General features: G+C 30.5%; 1 long non-coding RNA gene across 1 annotated transcript in view; it reads left to right on the top strand.

Moving 5' to 3' along the window:
• LOC140062645 (uncharacterized) overlaps positions 1 to 24,343 on the top strand; it is a 43,262-nt gene extending 18,919 nt beyond the window's left edge. The window contains exon 3 of the long non-coding RNA XR_011847511.1: positions 24,244 to 24,343. This is a non-coding gene — a long non-coding RNA (uncharacterized lncRNA). The remainder of the gene's footprint in view (positions 1 to 24,243) is intronic.
• Positions 24,344 to 26,040: the final 1,697 nt, after the last annotated feature.

Below are 26,040 nucleotides of genomic sequence, written 5' to 3'. Positions count from 1 at the left end.
TCAAACATACAACAAAAATCTGTTTGTAAGGATACATCACTTAGAAACTAATTCCTCCATACTTTAAATAACAGTATGGCTAATTAACTTTTGTACTCTTCTAGGTGAAATACTATGCACAAGCATGGGTCTGTACAGGCCCTGGGAGGTTGGCTTGGGCTAAGATGGGGATCGATTCACATAAACACAATCTATTTACAGGTACAACTTGGTACGAAACCTATATTTAGACAAGGAATTGAATTAATTAGAATCTAAAAAAAGGAAATTAAATTCTTCGCAGGGTGTTTTCCCCTTGTCTTTGGTTGGATCGGATTTTATTTTTAATGAATTTTTTGTTTGATGCTTTTGTCTTGCTTTTTAAGGAATACTTGTAAACAAGTTTTGTCTCTGGAAATGTGATTTAGCAGTGAAAGCTTTGACAGGAAGTTATTTAGTAAAAGCAGACCAGTTCGCTTATTTTTAGACAGTTATGTGTGCCTACGTGAACTTCTATAAAGGCTGTAATTATTTCAGAACACATTGGTATGTTTTGTACCTCTTATGTGCACCTGATCTACTGACAAACACATGACATTGGTTATGTAGTCAATCATTTAATAATATATTTATGGCAGTAAAAGAGACTACTAAAGGATTCATTATGATTAAGAATTATTAATAAACTCATAAATAAACTTACAATTTTAGCATGTATGCTTTGCAATATTTCAGTATTCAAGATAATTTGGTAAACAGTTTATTTTTGTTCAGTAAAGTTCTTATTCCATACTGTATATATAATTAATATTAAAATATTGCTTGTAGTTGTTTTCTGAGGCTTAGTCTGTCTGTCCATACTGTCATCTGTAAATAAGAAAACGTTAAGGCCTGTCTACACGATCAAACTAGTTTTACAAAAAAGTGTGATGTGCCCAAATATGGTAGTGATATGCCAAAATATGGTAGTGATATGCCAAAATATGGTAGTGGTATGACATCATCATGTCCATATATGGCCACATCACATTTTTTTGTCACATAAAGATTGATAGTGTAAACAGAGCTTTAGAAGCTAAAGTATACCTTGTGAGGTACCTCTATATAATATGCTGAAAACAACATACAACGTACAAACCATGCACACACAAAAATAATATGATTTTTAATATATTCCAAAAATTAAGATGTACATTGATGTACAGTATCTGTTTTCCACGTTCTTGTTGGAAGAGAAGTAATAATAGCATCTATGTCTCGTAGAATGTTAATAGGTATTAGTTAAAGTGTCCATTAGGAGCTGACTTCTGCTCATAAACTTTAGCCTCTGAACATCTTGTAAGCTTACTCTGTTTTAACAAGTAGTAAAAAATTGTTAGGGTATTGAAATTGATGGATGGCTTGCGCTTTTTATTACGCTGAATTGTCTTCAGTACGTGAGAATCTTTCCAAATATGGACAGTTAGTTCCGGATGATCAATTATCATTGAAAATAGGAATTTACTGAATTTTGAGCAGTTGTCAGAGTTACAGATTAAACGCTTCTTCTTTATACAGTAGTAGATTCAAAGCATATTTGTCATATAAAAAATGATATTTAAAATAAATCTAAATCACATTTATTTTAAACAGGTTAAGGTGAATTAAAAGCTTATACGCTTTATACTGTACAATAATATTTTCAAAGCATATTTGTCATATAAAAAATGAAATTTAAAATAAATTTAAATCACATTTATTTTAAACATTATAAAGTAAGAATCTTATCCAAATGTAAACTGTTAACTGCAGATAGTTTGGACATTCAAAAGGAGAAAAAAAATGAAATTTTCTTCTTTTTTTCTTGTCATGGGATTTACCAGACTTCTATAGTCCATTCCTGCCTAAACTTGGGTTTCTGAAGTTGTCTGATTGTGGACTTTACTCTAGAAGATAGTTGTGTATCTGCACGTAATGTCGAGACATCTTCCTTTTTGGGGAATTGTATGGTGTACCACAAACCTTATGTGGACAAACTATTTATCTATAGAGTGATAATATGAATAGATTTATGACTAAACTGTTTAGTGTAGAGAGAACATTGAGGTATACAATAAGTTTGCATTGTACAATTATAAGCCCTTTTCACATATATGCAATATTGCAGTAAGCATTTTACCATTATTTCCAGTCTATAACCTTTTACCCAGATAATGTTATGGTAGTTTACCCATTTCTGTGTGAATAGAGTCTAAGTAAAAGTGCAAAATTGGACCAGAATTTGAATAGGTAGGCTACAGAGGCACTTGAGCATTTTCACATAAGTTGGTAATTTACAGCTGTGTGAACGAGGCTCTAGATCATCACTTGAGCATTTTCACATAAGTCGGTAATTTACAGATTTGTAAATGGGGCTCTAGATCATCACGTAAGCATCACATAAGTCGGTAATTTACAGCTGTGTGAACGGAGCTCTAAATCATTTGTTTGTTTGTTTCTTTATTTCCATTCACAAAAAAAAAAAAACATTAACATACATAAATATTCATTACAAAAATGAAAGAATGGAATCATCACTTGACCATTTTCACATAAGTCGGTAATTTACAGCTGTGTGAACAGGGCTCTAGATCATTAAAAGCATTAACGCTGTATGGACTTCCTGGATTATTGAGACATTGAACCAAAAATGATCTTTTGTTTTATTATAAATTTCCTGTTGTGTCTCTTGATCCTTATTATTTCCTATTTTACTTAAATTTCATTGTTTGATTTTGCTGAATTTGATTTATTTTAATTTCATTATTACATTGAACTTATAATTTTTGTTCAGTGAACTTGCCTAGAGCAGTATTATATTTCCTCATTTTACATTGCAAAATGACGGAATATTTTAAGATGTGTTGCAATTTGTAAAAAGGAGTATCTTATAATAACTTTTTCTTTTTCTCGATTGACTTTGTAATCTGCTGATTCCAAAAGCCTTTTTAGAGTTGTGCTTTATCATAATTTTTTTTTAAATAATAGATTAGTTGAATTGTTTATCAAAGCTTATTATGATTATGTAGCTGTATCTGGTTTGTCAGTCACCAAGCCCCAGGTCTGCCTGCCTTGTGTATCCTGCCCATCAACAAAAAGTGTTTTTGCTTTAAAAAAAATCTGCTTTTTTTCATATAAATGCTGTACATTATTTACCTTCATGTCTATTTAGTTAATAGTAATACATTTATATGTTTGCATATGTTCTGACTAAGTATTAAATATTTTAATACCCACGATAAAAATCAATATTTAGTGACAATCCTCCAATATTCCTACTTCCTAGGTTAGGGTTCTTGTCATATGATGTATCCTCCTCTCTCCTCTTTTTTAAAAAAAATTATACAGTAGGCCTATAATTCAAATCTTTCTTTTAGAATTTGTTACTTTAGAGATTCATTTTGGTGTTAATTTTATAACTTTTACCACTAGTGTAATGATAAAAGTGCTGTTATTTAAAAAAATGTGAACCCAGCTTAATGATACCAGTACATACCAAATTGAAAAGCCATCAATTTTCAATTCATTTCATCATCCAGGCTTGCTTTTCCAAATTAAGCTGGAATGCTCAATAAGCCTCCAGCACAGGCCCATAAAAAATTATTACCCTGTGGAATGGGCCCCTTGATGTTTTAGCTCTCCCCGGTTGCCTAAGCTAACATCGTCCGACAGCATGTTCCTGATTGCAGATAGGGCATAGAGAACGAGTCCGCTGTCACATTTCATAAACATCATGCTGGTTTTGCCACTAATGAGATTAAATACCTATAGTTATTCAACTATCAAAATTGAAGGCTTTAGCTTATGTACTAATAAATTAAAATTGTTGAATTGTGACAATTTTACAGCATTGTTTTTTCCCCTCAGTTCTCCTTAATACTATTACTGTAATGCTACTCTCCTTTAATGTTCTTCGACCTGTATTCAATAAAAGAATTTCCTAATGTTGAAAGAGCATTAAAACTTGTTCACCTCTTTGCCTTAACATGCACATAAAAACATGTTAGACTTAAGCTCTATCTACACTGTACACTATAGTTTGAAAAAAAAAATTGTGATGTTCCCAAATGTGGTAGTGATATGCCCAAATATGGCAGTGATGTGACATGTCCATATGGACACATCTTATTTTTTTGTCACATAAAATTTGATAGTATAGACAGACCATTTACAGTGTTCAATACTAGCAATTCCTCTTCAGTTAATTTACATTTGAAATGAATGAAATAGTATATCTTTAGACAGGTATAAAAAAAAAAGTTTAGTGTAGCTGTCACTTGTTGGCTAATGTGCTTGCCTTCTAAACCCGAGGTTCAGGGTTCAAGCCCTACCTAGTGCTAGAGTTGTAACTCATGACTCTTTCAACTCTATTCCCCAAGTCAAATAGTTTAGCCACCCTGTAATTGGCGAGTTGGATAGGATGTGTATTACATTTTAAATATAGATTTTAAAAACAGGCTGGGAGTAAATTGAACTGGACTTTCTGAAAACTGGAAACTTTCCCAAAACCAGATAATGTTTTAAAAAAAGTTTCCAAATGGTGATTCCACTATAAATGTTTATGATTGAACCCAAGTTTGCAGTTTATAAATTGGGTGGGTACCCTAACAATAAATTTACATCTGTTGGCTTTGGAATGAAGTCATAACAAAGATCATTAATGTTGGATGAGTGACATGATTGTTGCAACAAAACGATTGCAAGCTATATCCCTTTGTGCTAATGTATAAATGATTTGATTTCATGATCTCTTGGTTTTAAAAGATCATTGTTAAAATGCTTATCACAAAAATCAATAATAATGATATGTAAATAATTTCATATATATAGTGAGAGGCAGGGATTTACCATTCAATGACCTGAGCAATAATTTTACTTAGTTTAAATAAATATCATAGAGTTGGTAAAATGAAATGATAACGTCCTTCAATTGAATATCAATTGTTAAAAATCATATCAAAAGAATTTTATAAATGGACATAATATGGAAATCCTTGGCTTGGAAATGAGATTGTCCTTCAGTTTCTTTTGTGCCCATTAGGCTTTTTTATAATGTTATTTTAATGATGAGTTAAGTGTGATGTGCCCAAATATAGTAGTGATATGCCCAAATATGGTAGTGATCATGTCCATATATGTGCACATTTTTGTCACATAAAGTTTGATAGTGTAGACAGAGCTTAAGAAAACATTTAAGTAAAATTACTACAGTCAACTCTCCCAATACTGGGTACCATTGGGCTAGCCTAATTATTTCTTCTGGAAAGTATGGTATTTGGAAAGTGTTTTTAATGGTAAAACAAAATTTGTTGATGTTTTGGACCTCATGAAAAGTCCGGTTTTTGGAGAATTTAGCAGCCGAGAGGAGTTATTTTAAAATATGCAATTTACAGGTATTTTGACGTGCAACTCAACATTATTCTCTCACCACCCAAACCATACACAATTTTAAATTACCTTGCTAAGAATCCTATCCCTAACTACAAACATTTAGCAGCCGAGAGGAGTTATTTTAAAATATGCAATTTACAGGTATTTTGACGTGCAACTCAACATTATTCTCTCACCACCCAAACCATACACAATTTTAAATTACCTCGCTAAGAATCCTATCCCTAACTACAAACATTTATTGATCTAGATTCCTTTATCCATTGCAAGGTGAGAGCAAGGAGGTACACACGAATAATATCATCAGTTTAGCTTGCTATACACAACCCAATGTCAACTTGAGAACAGCTGCCAAAACAGGTTATTAAAACATTGATTTAACTATTATTACATTCTTTAAAAAAAAATCATCTTCGAACGAACGTGTGCAATAATAAAGTTAATTGTGGGGTTCTGTTGTTAACGTTGGCCTTAAACTCTAGGCACACTCTGTACTGTCAGTGTACTATATGATTCATGAGCTATGAATAGGTGTCTGCCTTGGTAATAAAAGTCTAGCATGCATTATATAGTATTTATAGTTATGATAAATTGCTTATAAGTCTACCACATCACCCTGGAGTATTTTTTACAGTGTTTGATGTAGGCTACCCCTGTTTTTATATCAAAACCAGACAGAAATAAATGAATTTTAGAAGAGGGATTTAGCATCAGCCTGGGTTTTTTTACTGTATTACCTTGATGTAGGCTACCCCTTTTTTTATATCAGAACCAGACAAGATTAAATAAATTCCCGAAGAGGGATTTAGCATCAGCCTGGGTTTTTTTAATGTATTACCAGTACCTTGGTGTATAGGCTACCCCTTTTTTTATATCAGAACCAGACAGGAATAAATTAATTTCAGAAGAGGGATTTAGAATCACCCTGTTTGTTACTGTATTACCTTGTTGGTGTAGGCTACCCACTTTTTTTTTAAAGAACCAGATAAGAATTCGTTTTAAATGAATTCAGAATGAATAATAGTATTGACCTTTATTGTCTTCTTCCATTATCCAAAAAATGTTGTTTTTCTTCTGTCAATTAACAATGTAGTCTTATTTGTAATACAGTATAATGCACTTTTTCTCAAACATCTTGCGACCTACATTTTATACAGATTATCCTTTATCACAATAGATAACTCATTTAATTTATAAAATCTTACTTTTCCTGAATATTAACCACTCTTTAATTTATTTTTTACTGTTTTATAGGGTTGGCCTTTCAATATGTTTTCATTAGTTTTTCCATATCCATTCGTTTTAATTAATATATACATTTAGATTTACAGTTTTAATTTGCTGGTAAGGGTAATGAGTACTGGTAGGCTTACGGGTTGTTTGTACTTTTCATTATCAAATTTGGGTGTGTTACAGTATTTACATAAGTAATTGTACTTTTAGCATTTTAATTATTTATTGGATTTGTTTTTCTATTGTAAACAAATTTGATTCATTAGTTTTATTCCTCCACAACATCCGACAGGTATTAAGTAATATCAATTATTTCTAAATAAGGTATAGTGGCACTGTTAAGCATGAGAGAACATCCTAATACTATAATAGAGTCCGAGTCATGATTTGAATGAGTAATTTTGCACAACATGTAATTGTACTTTTTTTTTTCTGCTCTATATGTTTTTTTCGACATTATTGTAGCTTTGTTTTTTATTATTTATTATTAGTTTATGTATTATATATATATATATATATATTTTTTTTTCTTTTTCATATTCGTATTTAATAATGTTATATCTTGGGGTGGGTCAAACTTAAAGTCTTTCTGACTTATATGACTCTCCCCCCACATGAATACTTAATTGCATTTATTATACTGTATGTATGTTATAATATTGTGGAAATAAAATTGATTTGATTTGATTTGATTAATATACTGTAGTGTACTTTAGTTCCACCATGTGTGAACAAATTGATTTATTAGTAATTGTTTACTTGGGAGTTTGAAATTTTATTCATTTGTTGGCCTATAATAATTAACATACTGTAGTTATAGAGTAAAAAATGAAACATTTGTAGTGTATTTAGCATACATATATTAGAAGACCAACCATGTACTATTCTTGATAATTATATTAAGGAAAAATGTGCAAAATAGAAGGAAAAAAAATAATTTTAGAGTAACATATTATTTATTACATTTTGAACCATCATCAGCTGGTAGGACTGAAGTAAATTATGAGAATCAAGGCACATTTGCTACTGTAGACAAATTTATTAAATGTGGCTATGCCCTAACTTTGATCTTTATATAAATAAATAGTAATACAATATTTCAATTTTTTCAGTAAGTTCACAAAAGTGTATGCAATCAAATGATACAATTAAGCACTTGACAAAAACTGTATAAAAGTACTGTATACTGTATTTAACTTTAACAATAAGATACAAGAAACTTTATTTATCTTCGTAAAAAAAACAAAGAAATTTGGTTGTCAGCAAATCCCATAAATACATACCATAAATATATTTTACTATCTTTATCTTTCAACACTTTATTTAAGCAAATTGATTAGATTAATGTAATTACAAGAACATTTATGCCTTGTTAAACTTTCCACTTGATCTATTATTTAGGCCAAAATTACAAGGCCTCCGATTAAAACACCAAGCCAAGAAAAAGTGTGTGTTTCTTAGTAGGTCTCTCCATGGAGAAAAATCTGCCTGATTATCTCCTAATTGAGTTATGAAATCCATTTGATTAGAGCATTATTCTCACTAGTACGTGCTTGATATTGGTACGCCTACACCATCTTTCACCGCGCCTATCTAAAAGTGATCAAACTAACAGGAAAATCATTAAGAGATGCGCATTGTACACCCTTCATTGAGTTTTGATGGCGATAATGTTAGGTAATTTGTTATAATCATGCAGTAGGTGTCCTTACAATGCTACAATCAAAAGTACAAATTTGGAGGTTATTAACTTATCAAGTCTTTGTCTCTGAATACATTAACCTAGAAATAATATATTTCAAGATGCATCGCTTTATAGAATATGTATCAACAGATGGGAAAATGCATATATGCTAGTACCGTATCTATTAAAATGTAAATTCCATTACTAGATGGTAACCTTCGGTTAGATTTTTGTTACTTACTGTAGGGTTGGTTGCTGCTGCATAGTGCTGAACAAACAATTTATTTAAACAATTGAATTTATATTTACTGCATTTCAACTTAATTTATGCTCCCAAAAATAACTGTTTTAATCAGTCAGTGGTTGTCGGCAAAAAGTATTCACATTACCCAAAATGCAATATGCTTGGCGTTCAAACGTTCAAGATGCTTCAATAGTTGGCTCAAGGACAACGGCGGTCAATCAAATAACCGTTATTTTGTGTTGGTATTCTAACCTACAATCATTCAAGTGTTTTAACCACTTTTTCAGGTTACAATTTAACTAGTTGAATGTATGCCCTGTCTCTGCTGCCAAGAAACTGGCAATAACACAATAATAAACAAGTTTTATTTCTTGTAGCCTAAAATTGTAATAAAATTTTAAAAACCTTTAAATGAGCTTGCTATTTAATATATTCACATGTATTTTCTATATTTGAATTTATATACTGGTATTTATTTATTTATTTATTTATATACTGGTATTTATTTATAAATCCAAAGGCAAATTACTGAAAAAAAATGACAATGCTGTGGGTATCAGTGGCTGGATCTCAATGGAGATACAAAATAAACTAAGCACTGAAAAAATAACAATGATGTGGGTATCAGTGGCTGGATCTCAATGGAGATACAAAATAAAATAAGCACTGAAAATGACAATGCTGTGGGTATCAGTGGCTGGATCTCAATGGAGATACAAAAAAAAAACCGAAAAGCTAAATCAAAACGATATAAAGTAAACAGCCAGAAAAGTTAGCAGAGCTGGTATTTATTTATATAAACTTCAATAAAATCAAAGAGCTAAAATTGTTGTCTGATTTTTACTTGTGTGGCTGCAGTCTTTTATTTTGATTTTCTTTGTAACACCCTGTATGGCTTATTTATATCTCATTTACCCATACTTAAGACAATAGACTTTAGTTATAATTGTCTGCCTTTAGAATTATTGTTTATTCCTGATGATGATGATGTTTTATATTTTTACTTGTTATGTTTTATGTCGTATTGTTGAGGGCCCCTTAAAATCAGCTTCCGCTGGCTGGGTCACCCTCTTGAAACATGCTTGAATAAATAAATAAATGATGATCAAATAAAGATTGAAACGTTGAATCAAGGCTTGCCTCTCGTATTGGAGTCAGTTTTGTACTATTTTATAACAAGATTCATCATAATGAATAGTAACATATTTTTATGACAAACATGGCAGAAAAAAAATGTCTCTTATCATATCATTTTTTTAAAAGAGAAAAAAATAATAAGTCTTTCATTATGATGAATCTGGTTATTTTATTGATATTTCCTGAAAAGTAAAATATTTTATATGACAAACATGCCAGAAAAAAATGTCTCTTAGTCTTATCATATCATTTTATAAAAGAGAAAAAACAATAAGTCTTTCATTATGATGAATCTGGTTATTTTATTAATATTTCCTGGATGTCCACTAATAATTAATCCTGCTCTCGTTAACAAAGAAACTTTCGTCTGTTTGTAAATTTACGGAATTATATCAGGATGTGGGTATCATTGCTTCCTTTAACAGGTGGTTCACACATTTTTGTTTATTTATTACCTTTTTTGTAAAAAAAATTCTGAATTTGATATCAATCGCAATGTGACAATGTCAATTCTTATTCTTTATTGCCAATTAACAACAACAAACAAACAAACAACTACAAAGTAAGTGGGAAACTAACTTATTTCTCCATGGGGAAATACAAAAGGGAATAAATCCCTTTGACAAGAGCCTGTTACCAAGTAGCACATAAAGATAAAATATAGCATTTCAATATATATATATATATATATATATATGATGAAGGGCTAGTGTTGCCCGAAAGCTCTGCTAACTTTTCTGCCAGTTTTACTTCTCGTTTTGATTTAGCTTTTCGCTTTTATTTTGTATCTCCATTGAGATCCAGCCACTGATACCCACAGCATTGTCATTTTTTCAGTAATTTGCCTTTGGATTTATATATATATATATATCCAATATAATAATATATATATATAAACACATTAGGCAATGAACATTAATTCGAAACCGCCCGGTGATATACTGAAATTTAATTAATTAATTTGAAACGATATATCAAAAAACAACAAAAAAATTGGAAAAAAAATTAATAAAAAAAAAAAATTATGATTATCCACAATTTACACCAGTAAAAAACAACATAGGTGACTGTTGTATAAACACACATATGAATAATAAATTAACACATCTTATTTAAGTCCATAGAAAATAAAATGACACCTTTTAGTTTTTTATATTAAATGTTTAAAAAAAGTTTTAATTAGGAGATAAGAGTTTGAAAGGTTTTGTAATTATTCAAAATTATTTTTTATGTTATCGTAGCATTCTCATTGTTACTTTTTTTTTTTAACTAAACATAACAACATTTCTAGTTTGTCCAGTCCAGTTATTACCGACGGATTAGCCGTAAGTGAGCATACTTTAGACAACGGTAATGTAGGTCGTTATCAATCAATTCATGTTTGGGTCACGTTTCGGTGTATCTGTCGGTGTCTCTTACACAGAATAACTAATGAATACTCCTGCATTCTTACACACATTTTCTTTGTTGGGCCATATTCCCTGATGTGTTGAAATGCTCTGTACTGATGTCGGTTTCGGAAGTGAGGTGATCATATTAAAATATAATTTGTGATATGCAGATAGAAGCACTATTTCCCCTTGGGGGTTAGGATGGTGTGCTGGATATGGAAAATCAGGTGTATCATTAACTAAATTGATTTTTACTGATAACAAATACTACATAATAGCATCCCTATATATGTGTACCTCTACATTTATATTCTGTCATGTAAACCCACCCCGTAACATTTTACCTTGTTTTTCAGTGTTCAATGAGATGGGCTTATCCCTCTACTCATATATGAGGAGGTGCAGCATTTATGGGATATATTTCCGAGGATTTGGTAGGACAAGCGTGGGAAATAAAGGGGTGAAATTAGTAGTTTAAGTCCCTGGCCCGTCCAGGGTCAAAATGTTACGATTTATCGCACAAATTTAGCTATAAGCTATACTGGATGCTAAGTCCATCACTAAAGAGATCCTACCTTTGAATCGATGAAAACTGGCCACCTATGTTATTGCAAACCCTGTCATGAACAGTTCCTAGTATAAATTTTTCCTGTCGTCTTGGTAGTTCAAGTCCATAGTATTTTTCAGTAAAACAGGTACCACAAGTGCCTTATGTCTCGAAGTGGCTGCTGCACCCCTGTTTGGTTTGTATACAAGTGGGGGTAAGACCCAAAATGTATGACCCTACAGTGAAGCTATGATGATTTTTTTTTTTACATAATCATATTTAATGTTTGCATGTTAAAAATATTATTCAGTAGATAATATTTTATTGTGGTTTATTTTATACTGGGCTTGAGTGATTGGCCATTAGGCATATACATTTATGTAATAGCTTGATCCACCTTGCTATGGATAAGGTTACAATTTATTTTAAAGCTTACGGATTATAGGATAACATGTTCAAAGAGTAGATGTTATTTCATTCACCTGTACATTATGTAAATCACTTTCCGTATTAGCATTCTCATGTTACATATCCATTAATAGAGTAATATTTATCAGATTGCAATTACATTAAGTAGTTCACTCACTTTACCCATATCTTATCCTCCTTCAGTTGTCAATCAAAAAGTAACTATCATAAACAGTTATCCATATTAAAGCACCTTATTCAAATTGCCCACTTAAATTAGAGTCTCTACCAACAAAACTTAAAAATTTTGTAAGGACTGTAGGCTTGGCACTAATAATGGAATTATTAGAAAATACATTGGATAGAGTTTATATCAGGATCATATCTAAAACTCTATCTCATCGTGTCCATATATGGGTGCACCACTTTTTTTGTTACATTAAGTTTGATAGTGTAAACAGAGCTTAAGAATTGCCAGAGCACAGTGTTTAAATCAAGGTTCCACTATGGGCCACCTATACATAATGTCTGATTGCCTGCCACATTTATTGCAAGAACAGGCCAATGGAGAGGATCCTGGAGAGAACAATAATGAGATAATTGAGAGCAACCTATTTGCTCAGGACGGAAACTCAATAAATTATATAACAATATTAATAGGTTTGTGTAATAACAAGAAAGGTTTATTATATAATAAGGAAACTTCACAGGAAAAAAAAACAACTACTGAACAATTAAATTATTAATTAATAAACAAAAAATGGTGTTTCATTGTTTTAATACTGATAACTCCTGGTAAAAAATTAACTGAACATTGATTTGATTAAAAACATTTCTTAAGCTCTGTCTACACTAGTTTGACAAAAAAAAGTGCACAAATATGGTAGTGATATACTTAAATAAGGTAGCAATATTGTCATCATGTTCATATATGGGCACATCACTTTTTTTTTGTCACATAAAGTTTGATAGTGTAAACAGAGCTTTATAATAAAGATCCTGCTCTGATTCTGCTGCTGTTATTTTGAAGTGAAGATGCCCGACTCTTGAGATATTATTTTATTGTTTTTGGAGTATAAATCAATTTTGTATAACTTAATGGAAATAATCATATCATTTATTAAGATAAATTGCAATCGTTTCCATGGAATTGATAAATTAAATTTGTTGTTTTGGAGGAAGGGTGACAGGGAGAAGAATTCATCACCCACATCTTGCTAATACAGACATCTTTAGTCATCATTTACTATGAGGTTCTACGAATTAAAATTGCCATTGGCTTACTACACAAACTACAGCCTTAGGTGTTTTTTTGTTCCATTTACAAGATAATTGATTTTAATCAGAATTATGTTTTACACATAATGATAATATTAGGTGCAGCTTTGTCCTAGCATGTACGACAGTCCTTTGGTATACTTCTCACGAGTTAAATTAAGCTGCGTTACCGGCATTTCTATGAATTAATTTACGGGTTGATGATCTGTGGTTTTCTATTTGTAGAACCCCTGTGGTGGCCACTTTTGGATCAAGTTCCACATTTTAGAAGGAACACTTGATGCAAAATCATGTACTGTGTCCTGTCACATAAAAAACATCATACTATTTAATTTATTTTTACAGACCCATGCTGGTAATTACAAATTCCATTCATACAAATACTTTAAATGACAAATTGAACAAATAGTTTAGTTATAATATGTTTGATATGTATTGTTTATAAAGTGTTTTATAGTTTTTTAATGCAAATTGAATAAATAGTTTTAGTTTCTTTAAACATTTGTTTTATTTTCATAGTTGTTAGAACAAATATTTGTGTTATGGTTTAATCTGTTTAATATTTACAGTTTTTTAAATGAAAATTGAACTGATTTTGTTGTTATTTTACATTTTGTTTAATATTTATTTTAAAGTTTTTTATATGTTTGTTATCCAAAGTAATAAACCTTTTACATTCTAATTTCATGTGACATTTTACATAACATAACCATAAACAATATTTGTTATGTATTATTTTTCACATTGTATTATTTTTCATTTCTGTGCCGACTATCACAAAGAATGTTAACGCCATGCAACCATAACAATTATTATTTATTTGTTTCATTAAAAGTACAATATTTTTTTCCAAATAATAAACGATTAATAATAATAATAATAATAATAATTAATAATAAACCATTAATAATATATCTATTTTATTATTTTTTACTTATCTGCCGCTTTTTACAAACTTTATCGAAAATGTTTGGTTTTAATCTATAATTTAGTATTTATGATACTATGATGTTGGAATGCAGTTATCATAAATTTTGTTTATTTAAAAATTTCATTTTTAATAATTCAATGTTATAACAATATTGTTATATACAGTTTAGAGAACTGTAAAATGTTTACATTTGTGTTGATAAGGAAATTCTTAAATTCTTTTACTCATTTTTGTTCCGATCATGAAGTGCGTCTATACAGGTGTTTGGTCAATTAAGTTCATTTAATCATTCTTAAGTTAAATTAATCTACTCATATTATTCATATGCAACTGTGATCGGTATACTCGTTATTTTTATTAACTCAGGGGGTGTTATTTGATTCTTCAAACATAAATACACTAAAACAGGCCTATTAGAATTTGTTCATACCAGTCAAGCCGCTGTATAAAGTAAACAATATAATGGAATTCTTATGTTACTGATACGCACGTGTTAGCAAAGGACTGCCGTGTGAGTAAGGTTTCAACCATCGTTATCTATTTATGAACGTGCTTATGATCGTAACTCTCTACTTTATGTCAAGCGTTTGTTTACTTTCTTAGGGTATCTCAACAACGGTCGATGTGACGCGTGCTAAGGAGAACAAATTTGTTAACGAGGAGTCAAAGCAGATTTGCATTATGCCACCTGTTTTAAACGACTTAAATCATCAAAATTAATGAGTGAGTTTAAGGGAAATGAACGTTTAGGAAAGTGATGTTAATTAAATAAAAATATATCATAAATCAATATTTTGTACACATTTTAGGCAAATCTCAAAACATATTACTTTATAATTTTTCTATTTTAGCTGTTTTATTTTTTTTAAACATTCTTCTATTAATTAGCATTACTTTACATAATCTAAGAAAAGGCACCACACTCCCTTCCTCTTAACCCCCCCCCCCCCCTTAAGTTTGAAAATTGCAAAGCAAAAGATAGGACTTTAGGTTAAGTTCAGCACTTCATTTTACAATGTTTAGGCCCCTGCAATAAGAAGCATGGTACATGACCAACAAGTCATAAACTCCCTAAATGATAAATCCTCTAATTAGTACCATTGAATATTGATGTCTGCTGGGTACGTTTGTTACATATTGAAAGAGCCGGGCTCATTGATGTATTTAAGTCTTTCTCTGAAGTACCTAAGTTTATTTATTAAGCATGATTAGCATTAATAAGATAGTTAATTACATATTAGTCGGTGTTATTTATCACTAAGTAAACACTCATTAACCTCAAGAAAAATAACTATTGTTCAAAAGAAGCTCAATAAGAAAACCTATGATTTATTTAGTTTCTGTTTCTGTATATTACTCTTAATCCCCGCCAAGGTTTCGGTTCCTTTTTAAAAATTCTACCACTTCAACTGAAGAAGGCTCTTTCATGTTCATTTCAACTGCCGATTGCAAAGTAAATGTGTTTACTGCTGATTGTGTCCTTCTAACATTGCCTAATCAAAAGTCATTATTGTTTGGCTAAATATCTAATCTGGCCCAGTTAAAACTTTGCAGGGGAAAGAACATAATTCGGTAGCTAAACATGACAATATGTTGGAAATTATAACACAGTGTGTGTTGTTCTACCAGCTGGTTTTATATATTTTTACGACAAATGTTGAATAAAAAGTGAGTTCAACTGAAACTATACCTAATTTCACCCTGCACGTCTAATAAACCGCTCATCTAGAAAGGTGATTACATGCTTAAAAACAATTAATTGTTTCACAAATGTTTAACAAATAAAATGGAAATAAATTCAGTCATGGAAAAAATTTCACAAAAGAAGTGTTAATCAGCAGGCAATGTTTTTCACCTTATGGCTAAATTGACAAGTTCAAACCGGAAAATCTTAGCCTACAGAACGTGATCCGTGACTGAGGGGTAAAGCTCAACACTCCTATAGGCCAGGGCATCTGTTATTTTAACCCAAAAGTTTATTGACTAAGGTTTAGCAATACTTAAAAGAATAAAGAAATATAGTGTTATTGTTTTTTATTAAAAAGGGGTTTATCTGCAAAAGGATTGTTCCCATACAAAAGAGTAGGGAAACAAGAGACGTGTGCCATTCAAAAGTCTTTGAATTTGTTAATCTTTATTTACACTTGCGACTTATAGAATAAAAAATACACAATAAAAGAAATGAACCGGGGGAAATTTAAACCTTTAAAATATACAAACACTGGAAGATAATCTCTTATGTTATTTCTGTTTCTATTGGATTACAGTTGTAACAGAAGAAAGTGTGAAATCAATTGTTTCCTATAAAAATGGAAAATAGAAACCGATCCTAATGTTGCAAATGAAAAGAGAAAATCTTACTGTATAACCGATTTAAACAGTTAAGTAAGAGCATGGAGTTCAATAAACAGTCAAAGTATTGGAATGAAGTATCACACCCTAATAGCTTATACCCAGACTATGCAGATGTAATGAAAATAAGATTATATTAAATGCTTGGATTTATTTATAACGAAGATGATAAATTGTTGATAGAAAAGGCATTGTCTGAATGATACTTTGATACTAAAACGGACGAGGTCATTCATCCTAATAAAATAAGAAAATATTAATATTTATTTTCTTTTAACATTTAGTATGAGTCACCAAAAACAGATTGAAAAACATTTTAGATGGTAACTTCCTCAAAAGATAAACCTAAAATATTTGTTGCTATGATTTTTTTCTCCATTTTCCATTTCGTTTTCATTATTTACAAACTTATACACTTATAATATAAAATCTATGTCCAATTAATTGCTTTTCTTAAAAGTGATATACGAAATAATGTGATGACGGGTATAGAAAACCTTCACATTGGAAAAAAAAATGGTCTTCAACACATTAAAATGATAAGCCAACTTGAGCCGTTAAGTATGATGTATCATAGTCACGCCCTTAATAACCTAAGGTTGTGCAGTTCTCTCAATTCTCATTACTTAATGTACCAATAACAAAGCTTGTTGTATTGGTATATTGTACTTAAGTTTTAAATTTGTATTGTTTCACACAATACAATATAACAGAACATAAACTAATAAATATAATTGTGAGAATGCCAGGGCCAAGGCTTTAAGTTTGGTCCTCCAGATAAATAAATATATATTATTATTTAAATATTTAAATGACTATTACATGAATATTGTTTTTTTTTGTTTTTTTTTTATAATATTTTTTATTTACAGAATTAATATTGATCGTAAATTAGAATGTTGTTTTACCTTGTTTATATTATTGCTGTATTATTTATGTTGTATATCTGATCCATTTTTAGAATCCTACTCTGACAATGAATGTGTTATTATGTAAAAGACAGAAATAAGTAGACAGATAAATAAATATATTAATTAATTATGGAGGAAGGAGGTAAGTATAAAAATTGTTCAAACATCTTATGAGAGGCTTCTAAAAAGTGAAGGCATGGCCCTGGTGGGGGATGTTGACAAATGATGGCAATACCCGTAACGTCTTACCAATAGGAAACATTATAAAATTTATTCAGTAGAAAAGTGAGTCAGTGAGTGTTTAAGATCCTTTTATTCACACACCAACCAGGCACTAAGGTTTAGTATTTGTCCAACCAAAGTAAACAAAATTTATTTATCATCAAACTTTTCTATATTTGGACTAAACTGTCGTAGTGTTGTTAATAAGTTTGACTTAATCTCAAACTATTTAGACTCACTCGTACATGCCTTCTCCGTCATTGCCTTCAGTGAAACCTGGTTAACCGAAAAAGATAATATTAATCTATACCAGTTACCAGGCTACAGTTTGATTCACAATGATAGGAAAGATAAGAGAGGTGGTGGGGTAGCGTTCTATGTTACCAACAAACTAACATATATTATTAGAAATGATCTGTCATCTTGTATGACTGAAGCAGAGACTATTTTTATTGAGATTGAGTTAGAATCAGGAAATAATGTTATTTGTGGTATAGTTTATAGACCACCCTCACGTTCCTTGCAAAAGTTTGATGATGAATTAACATGTGTAATGCAAATGATTAATCTAGAAAAAAAGAAAGCTTACCTTGTGGGAGACTATAACATAAACTTACTCCAACAATCTACCGACAACACTATCCAATCACACTTAGACACAATATTTTCTCAGTCATTTCAGCCAATCATAAAAAGTCCTACTAGAATATCCGATAATTGTGCTTCAATAATTGATAACATTTATTGCAACATCGATTGTTTTACTACGTCCCTTAAAAGTGGAATACTTATTACTGATATTTCTGATCACTTCCCAATATTCTGTGTAGATACTTTGGAAAAACATAATAAGCAATATCCTCGATTTGTATATAAACGACAATACTCTCCTCAACAAACGGAGTATTTTTTGCAAGAATTACAAAGTAATCAGTGGAATGATGTGCTATTCTCAAATAATGCGAATGTTGCTTATCAAAATTTTACAAACACTTTAAATAAAACAATTGATAATTGTTTCCCTTTAAAACGAATTAGAAATAAGGCGAACAAGTTAAAATCTCCTTGGATCACAGCTGAAATTGCCAGAGCTATCTCTCAAAAACATAAATTATATAAAAAGTACAAACAAAATAACACCACTACTAATAAAAGTACGTACATACATTTTAGAAACAAGTTAACCACTACTATTAGAAATCGGAAAAAAGAATATTATATGGTCCAGTTTGAACGAAATAAACAAGATATTAAAAAAACGTGGACAATCCTAAATGATATAATGTGTAGGAAAAAGACTACCAATTTGCCTACAAAAATAAAATTGGGTACTGAGACTTTCTCTGATAATGATGAGAAAGCTGATGCATTCAACTCTTTTTTTATTAATATTGGAGAAAAACTAAATAATAAATTTAGGCATGAATCTCAAAATGAAGAAATCACCCACAGAACTTTCTTAAAGGGAAATTTTACCTCTTCAATGTTTTTTAAGCCTGTTACTGAACATGAACTTAACCACTATATTAAAAACACAAAGAATACTTCTCCTGGCCATGATGGTATAAGTGCCCAACTCATAAAATCTGCTTCCCCGTTTATTTTAAAACCTTTATTGCATATTATTAATACGTCATTATCATCGGGCTGTGTCCCGGCTGATATAAAAATTGCTAAAGTTATCCCGGTATTTAAGAATGGTGACATCTCCGATATAAATAATTATCGGCCTATTTCCATTTTACCCTTTTTTTCCAAAATATTTGAGAGGATTGTGTATGATCAAACGATTTGTTACCTCTCAAAATATAACGTACTGAGTAAAACACAGTATGGATTTAGACAACACCATTCAACTAGTCATGCTTTAATACAATCGATTGAAAAAATCACAAACGCTATTGAGAATAAAGAGTTCACACTAGGAGTTTTCCTTGATTTATCAAAAGCGTTTGATACAATCGATCATGATATATTATTAGATAAGTTAAGATTTTATGGTATAAGAGGAGTTCCGCTAAACTGGTTCTCAAACTATCTTAAAAAAAGACTACAATACACATTTATTGTTAATACTGCATCTAGTAAAATGACAGTAAACACTGGAGTTCCTCAGGGATCCATATTGGGTCCATTATTATTTCTTATATTCATTAATGATATTAGTCTAGCATGTAACCATGTAGACATGATTATGTATGCAGATGACACAAATGTGTTTTATAGTCACAATGATATTACTCAAGCTTTTGATACAATGAACCAGGAGTTATCTATACTTTCGGACTGGTTTATTGCTAACAAATTAACGCTAAATGTAAACAAATCAAAATATGTTATATTTAAGGCTAGAAATAAGTCAGCTGACACTACCTCACTAGAATTGAGGATGGGAAATGAATGTATAGTAAAAGCTACTGAAGTTAAATTTCTAGGCTTATTTCTGGATGAAACTTTATCGTTTAATTATCATGTAAATGAGGTAGCAAACAGTATTTCTAGAATAATTGGTGTCTTAAACAAAGTGAAGTCTATGTTATCAAGTAAAATCTTGTTAACGGTATACAATGCACTTATATTACCTAGAATAACGTATGCTATCACAGTATGGGGTGCTACTTCTGCTACAAACTTAAACCGTATACATATTCTCCAGAAAAAAGCACTTAGAAATATTTGTCATGTTCATTTTATGCATCCTTCTCATCCACTTTTTATTTCAACCCAAACATTAAATATTTTTGACCTTTATACGAAACACACTGCTATATTTATGTATCAATATAAACATAATCTATTACCTGAATCATTTAATAACTTATTTAGTACATCTGCCTCATTCCATAATTACTCAACTAGAAACAGGTCAAACTACTGTCCACAACTAAAACGCACCAAAGTCGGACAGCAATGTATTTCCTACCAAGGAACACATATTTGGAACAATTTAACAGACTATATAAAACAATCCCCCACTTTAAGTTTGTTTAAACAGAGATTAAAGCAATATTATAACAATAGAAATATTTAAGTTAAGTAAATCACATTATGTTATTTTGGTTTGTTCTTTTTGTTTGTACTAATTGTTTGATCTTTTTGTTAGGGTTACATGCTTAAAGCACTTGTGCTTATTTTGTATCCCATTCCATTATCTTATTATTTGTATTGTATTTGTATATGTTTTTATTTTGATTATGGAATAAAAATGTCGATGAATTGAATTGAAAAAATCAGACTTAGAACAAAAGCATATAGAGTATCACGGTGCTGACGTCACGACAGTAGGTGGCGCTGCGTGGTTGCTAGCGCAACCAAAAATGCGTTCAACCTGCCTCGTCTGAGTGACTCCAATGGTTTGGAATAGGGTTATTGAAGTAGTCATTTTAAAATTTAATAATTTTCAATAAAAACAAACTAAAAAAGATCACTAAATATTTGTTTTTAATAATCTATTTACTCTTCAACTACAGTTTAAGTTAAACAAAATCAAGCTAAGATACATAATTTGATAGAAATACAAATCTTTAGGCCTACAGTTTATCAACATAGTAGCGTTGAACGCATTTTTTGGTTGGCTAGCAACCATGCAGCGCCCTCTATTGTTGTGATGTCACACCGTGATGCTCTATAGGCCTACAGTATAAGTAGTACAGTATATCAGTAAGTGACTTTTAAGTAGAAATAAAAGCATTGTAAAGCATTTAGATTGCTATAAAGTAACCCCATAACCAGAGAGACTTTGAGATTGAGGGATTGAGTGGGGTCTTAGAGCCTATTATCATTCCATACTGTCTCATCTTTTCTCTTGAGTTCCCTACACTATACCATGCATTTCAATACATTTATAACTGACTGTATTCTAAAATTTAATTTACACTACCAATTCACAAAGTAACGCTTGCATTACAAGGAAGGTAGAAGATATAAGTAGCATAGAAAAAATAATTTTCTTTATGTGCTTCTTCTTATATAACTTAGTATATGTAATCACAACTATAACAATACATAGAAAATGGTTTCTGTCCATTATTACTATCATTGTGTTTTAAGTGCATTGTGATACTGCTATATAAACATAGAATTCAATTCATGCATATAGATCAATCAATCAATACTATTACATTAAAAACTGAATTGCAATATAAAAATACAGTTGATTGACATGAAATAATGTTAATAGAAATAATGCATTTAAACTCTGATGAACCCAGTGTTATAAAAATAAAATGCCTTTGTTGGGTTTATCATAAAGTATGTATTGTACTGGGAAACTTAGAGTGTGAGATGACTCAAAATAGGAGACTCACCATTATCGATTGAGAGTTGGGAGGTCTGTTCTAACATTGTTTTATTTATATCATACCATTACCAACTTGATGTTTCCAAAACTGCTAGGTTTAATTTTGTTTAATATTTATATTAGATCTGGCTTATTTCAGTTACAGCTATGTATTTTTTTTTTATATGTTGTATTGTATATATCTTTGTATAATTTTTAATTTAATAATAATAAATTATATGTTTACGAGAAAATGAACAGAAACAAAAAGATCGTTACTTAATCATTTAATTCCTCTACTTCTATTTTCTCATATGCTATTGTTATCTCATCATGCAGGAATTTTTATGATCATTCTCAATTATTGTTTACTCGTTGTGGTATCAGAAAAACAATGATAACAAGGCCATTCACCTTATAGGCCCAGAAGAATCAATAAACGTAAATAGTTTGAAGCTAGCATCAGTTTCACAATAGCCTTCTGAGAGAGGGTTAATCTGATAGACAAATTGACATTAGCGCAAGGTAGCAAATATCACATACCCAAGACACAATAGGTTGAGAGGTTGTACGATGTCTGACGCAGACAGCACACTTGTATGCAAACAACTCCAAGGCGAATGTTATGAAGAACATCTCACCTGGAATTTGGTGATGAAAACTTGTATCGTGTTAGGCAGGTGTAAATATTGGTTAACATGTAAATAATTGCTTACGTTTTTTGTTTTGCTTTTTTGACCATGACCCTGTAAGTTTAAGGCTGCTTTAAGGTGTATGTTCACACATAGCATTTAACAGTTTGAATAATATGATAGAATAATAGGTGATAGATGCATTGTATGCTAAAAGTGTTGTTGAATCTTGGTTGGGGTGACTCAATATTGAACATAAAATTGAAACGAATTAGGACTTTTACCAGCACTTTCAGGTTACTTGTTTGTATAGGGCACGTCTTCTTCAGAAAAAGGGTTTTTTTTTTAATCTCACGAACCCCCCCCCCCCCCCCCTACAGGCTTGGGAACGTCAACTATTGGGAAATTACCCTATGAAAATATCAGTCAACTCTATGCATGTATGTCTTTTATAAATTACTTTATATATCTGGAATTTGGTATGCATTTATTTTTCTGTATATGTGTTATGCATGTTTTAACGTTTCTTTTCTTTTAAACCTTGTAACTGGACCAGTAGTACCACATTACTGACAATACAATCCAGTCAAAAGAAAGAATGAAAAATACCAGACTCTGGGAAAAACTGGAAACTCTTCTAAATTGAAATTTCTCTGAGACCCAAATTCTTTTATCTTTCTTTTTTATCAGAATTTCTGAAAAACCAATACTTGTGCCAGGCTGGTTGGTCAATAGTGGGAACTTACTGTATTATGAACTGTTTCTAATCACGGAGGAAATATTTATATTTATATTATTTGATTGTTGTATATATATATATTTCCTCCATGTTCTAACTTCTAATCTTGATTTATTATACCATAAAGGCAATCTTATTTATTTCCTTCGTGATTAAACCTATTTAAAATGCTTTTAAGAAACAAATTTTTGAACAATTTACTTACTTATTATGAACTTAAGGTTATTATAGCCTGGGAATATGTCATAATATACATATTGCAGTAATGAAAATTTAAAAGGAACATGTAATAACAACTGTAATTTATAGATTTCAGTTGTTATATATGTAGTCAAGCTATTTGGAAAAGCCATATAGTTATAAAAGGTTATAATTTTGCGATAAACAAATGCTTTTAGAACAGCAAAATATAAATTTTCTGAATTCTGACCTAGTTTCTGGAAGTATGAAGAAAAAATGTTACTAAATATATATATATATCTAAAGCTCTGTCTACATTATCAAAGTTTGACAACAACAAAAATTGTGTTGTGCTCAAATATACTAGTGATATGTCCATATATGGGCACATCACATTTAGTTGTCACATAAAGTTTGTAGACAGAGCTTAATTTTTTAATTTTAAGCTTGGTTCCCACTAGGTTTCCACTTGGGCACAAATCAAAGACATAGCGCAGCTAAAGCAAAGGCTAATGATTGTCACTCAAAAGAAATGTGATCAATGTATCATTATTTTGTACAAATCATCCATGACTTTTACTCATCTCCTAATAATTGTCAAGATTTTAAACGATAATTGTAATTGTTTAACTGCGATATATATCAAGATTAGTCAAATATATATATTTTTTTCTCTACACCACTTAGATACAAGATACAATACAAGATACAAGATACAAGATAACTTTATTGTCAAAATTGTTAACAATTTCGAGATATGTTTTGTACCTGAGTAGAATAAATAATACGATGTGATAACTATATAAATAAATACAAATGATACAAGTTTTGATATTGTTGTTGATAACATTACATATCGTTCCAGATAGCTATCCTATTTGCGCCAGTAAACTAACAATATATGTACTGTTTACTACTATTAGTTTTTAATACCGACACTCTCACAATATCTTGTCTACCAAGGAAGAGTAAACATTACTCTTTCCAGTTCTACCAAATATTACAGTTGTTGCTTGTTTGATTAAAGATACATCTAATACCCAAATAAATTGTATGGCTGAAATTAATAAAATGAAATATTGAGTCTGGGATAAATGTATATTCCCCATGATCATATTTAAGTAGAGTAATCCATCAAATGTTTGATTGATGTAGAAAAATACATTTTTCAGGCTAGACATGTTTTAATAACCTTATATAACAAATGACCTTATAGTTTTATGATGAATGTGTTGATCAATGCGCCATATCACAATAAACAACCTTCAACGTCTTACAAAGGCCCACTGTGTATCCTTCTTTCTAATACATTATCTTTTGAAAACCATCAAGATTATCATATATTAGCCTATTTATAAAGAGATATATGTGTTTTTAGAATATTAACTCTTCATAGATTATCTTCATTTTGTGTTAATCATGAATTTTAATGCAAATCACAAATTTCAGCTTAGTTTCAATCTCATGTAGACCTTCACATCTTGCTTCATGATTTTTATACATTATTGAATGAAGACGTTTATCCTAATCGAGATATATGTATTTAAAATGTTAACACCCAAATTTGTCTTCTTTATCTTCATCTTTGTTAATATTAAGTTCATCTTTGTTTTCTTGCATGATTATTATTAAACAAAGTCTAGCGCTTATTTAAAATGATATATGCATATAAAATGTTAACACCCAATGGAGTTCTTTGTTTTTTAAATATTATCAACAACTTTCATATGAGAAGTGAATAATTAATCACCAAATGTGTTTGATTATATTTTCTAGATACACACCTAATTCGGACTGCTAGTTTAGACAATTTTATAAACGTGTTACAATTTTATTTTTTTGTAGTAATCGGCTTTGTTCTGTTTTAGGAGCATTACATTGATTTTTTGAAGGCTGCATTTGAAACTTAATGAAAGAAACAGAGTTCTCAAGTACAGTAATATACAAACATCTATAAATATTACAGAATTTGGTCCAATTACAGATGTACAGAAAAAGAGATAAATACCACAGACCTAAATTCAAACAAGAAAGAATGTTTTTGGAAAAAACATTGATCAAACATTATGATTTTGATCAAGCAACAACCCATAACAATACTCATCTCTCCATGTTTCCACAAACGCACCTATGCAGAATATACCCTTTTAGCGACCTTTCTTTGGTAACGATGCGGCACTAGACTATGCAGCTATTGAGTCAAAAAGTCATTCTACAAGTTTATATGTTTCTGAGCTAGTTCAGAAACTTATATATTACTTGTATATGTTTGAAATGCAGTATGGAGAGCCAATTTCATAGTGCTTAGCACTCACGGCAATCCTCAGAGTGCTGCACCGTTGTCATGTATTTATGTGGTTGTTAGTGCCTGAAAATTAAATTAAATAAATTTGTATAGAATGACTTGCTAAAACTATTGAAATATTCTTTTTACTTTTTTTATGAAGACCTGAGTACAATTAAGGTAACTACCTGTAACCCAAA

Source organism: Antedon mediterranea, chromosome 11 (genome assembly GCF_964355755.1).
Source record: "Antedon mediterranea chromosome 11, ecAntMedi1.1, whole genome shotgun sequence".
Classification (NCBI taxonomy): domain Eukaryota; kingdom Metazoa; phylum Echinodermata; class Crinoidea; order Comatulida; family Antedonidae; genus Antedon; species Antedon mediterranea.
The sequence above is the reverse complement of the archived record's forward strand: the minus strand, read 5'-3'. Positions and strand labels throughout refer to the sequence as shown.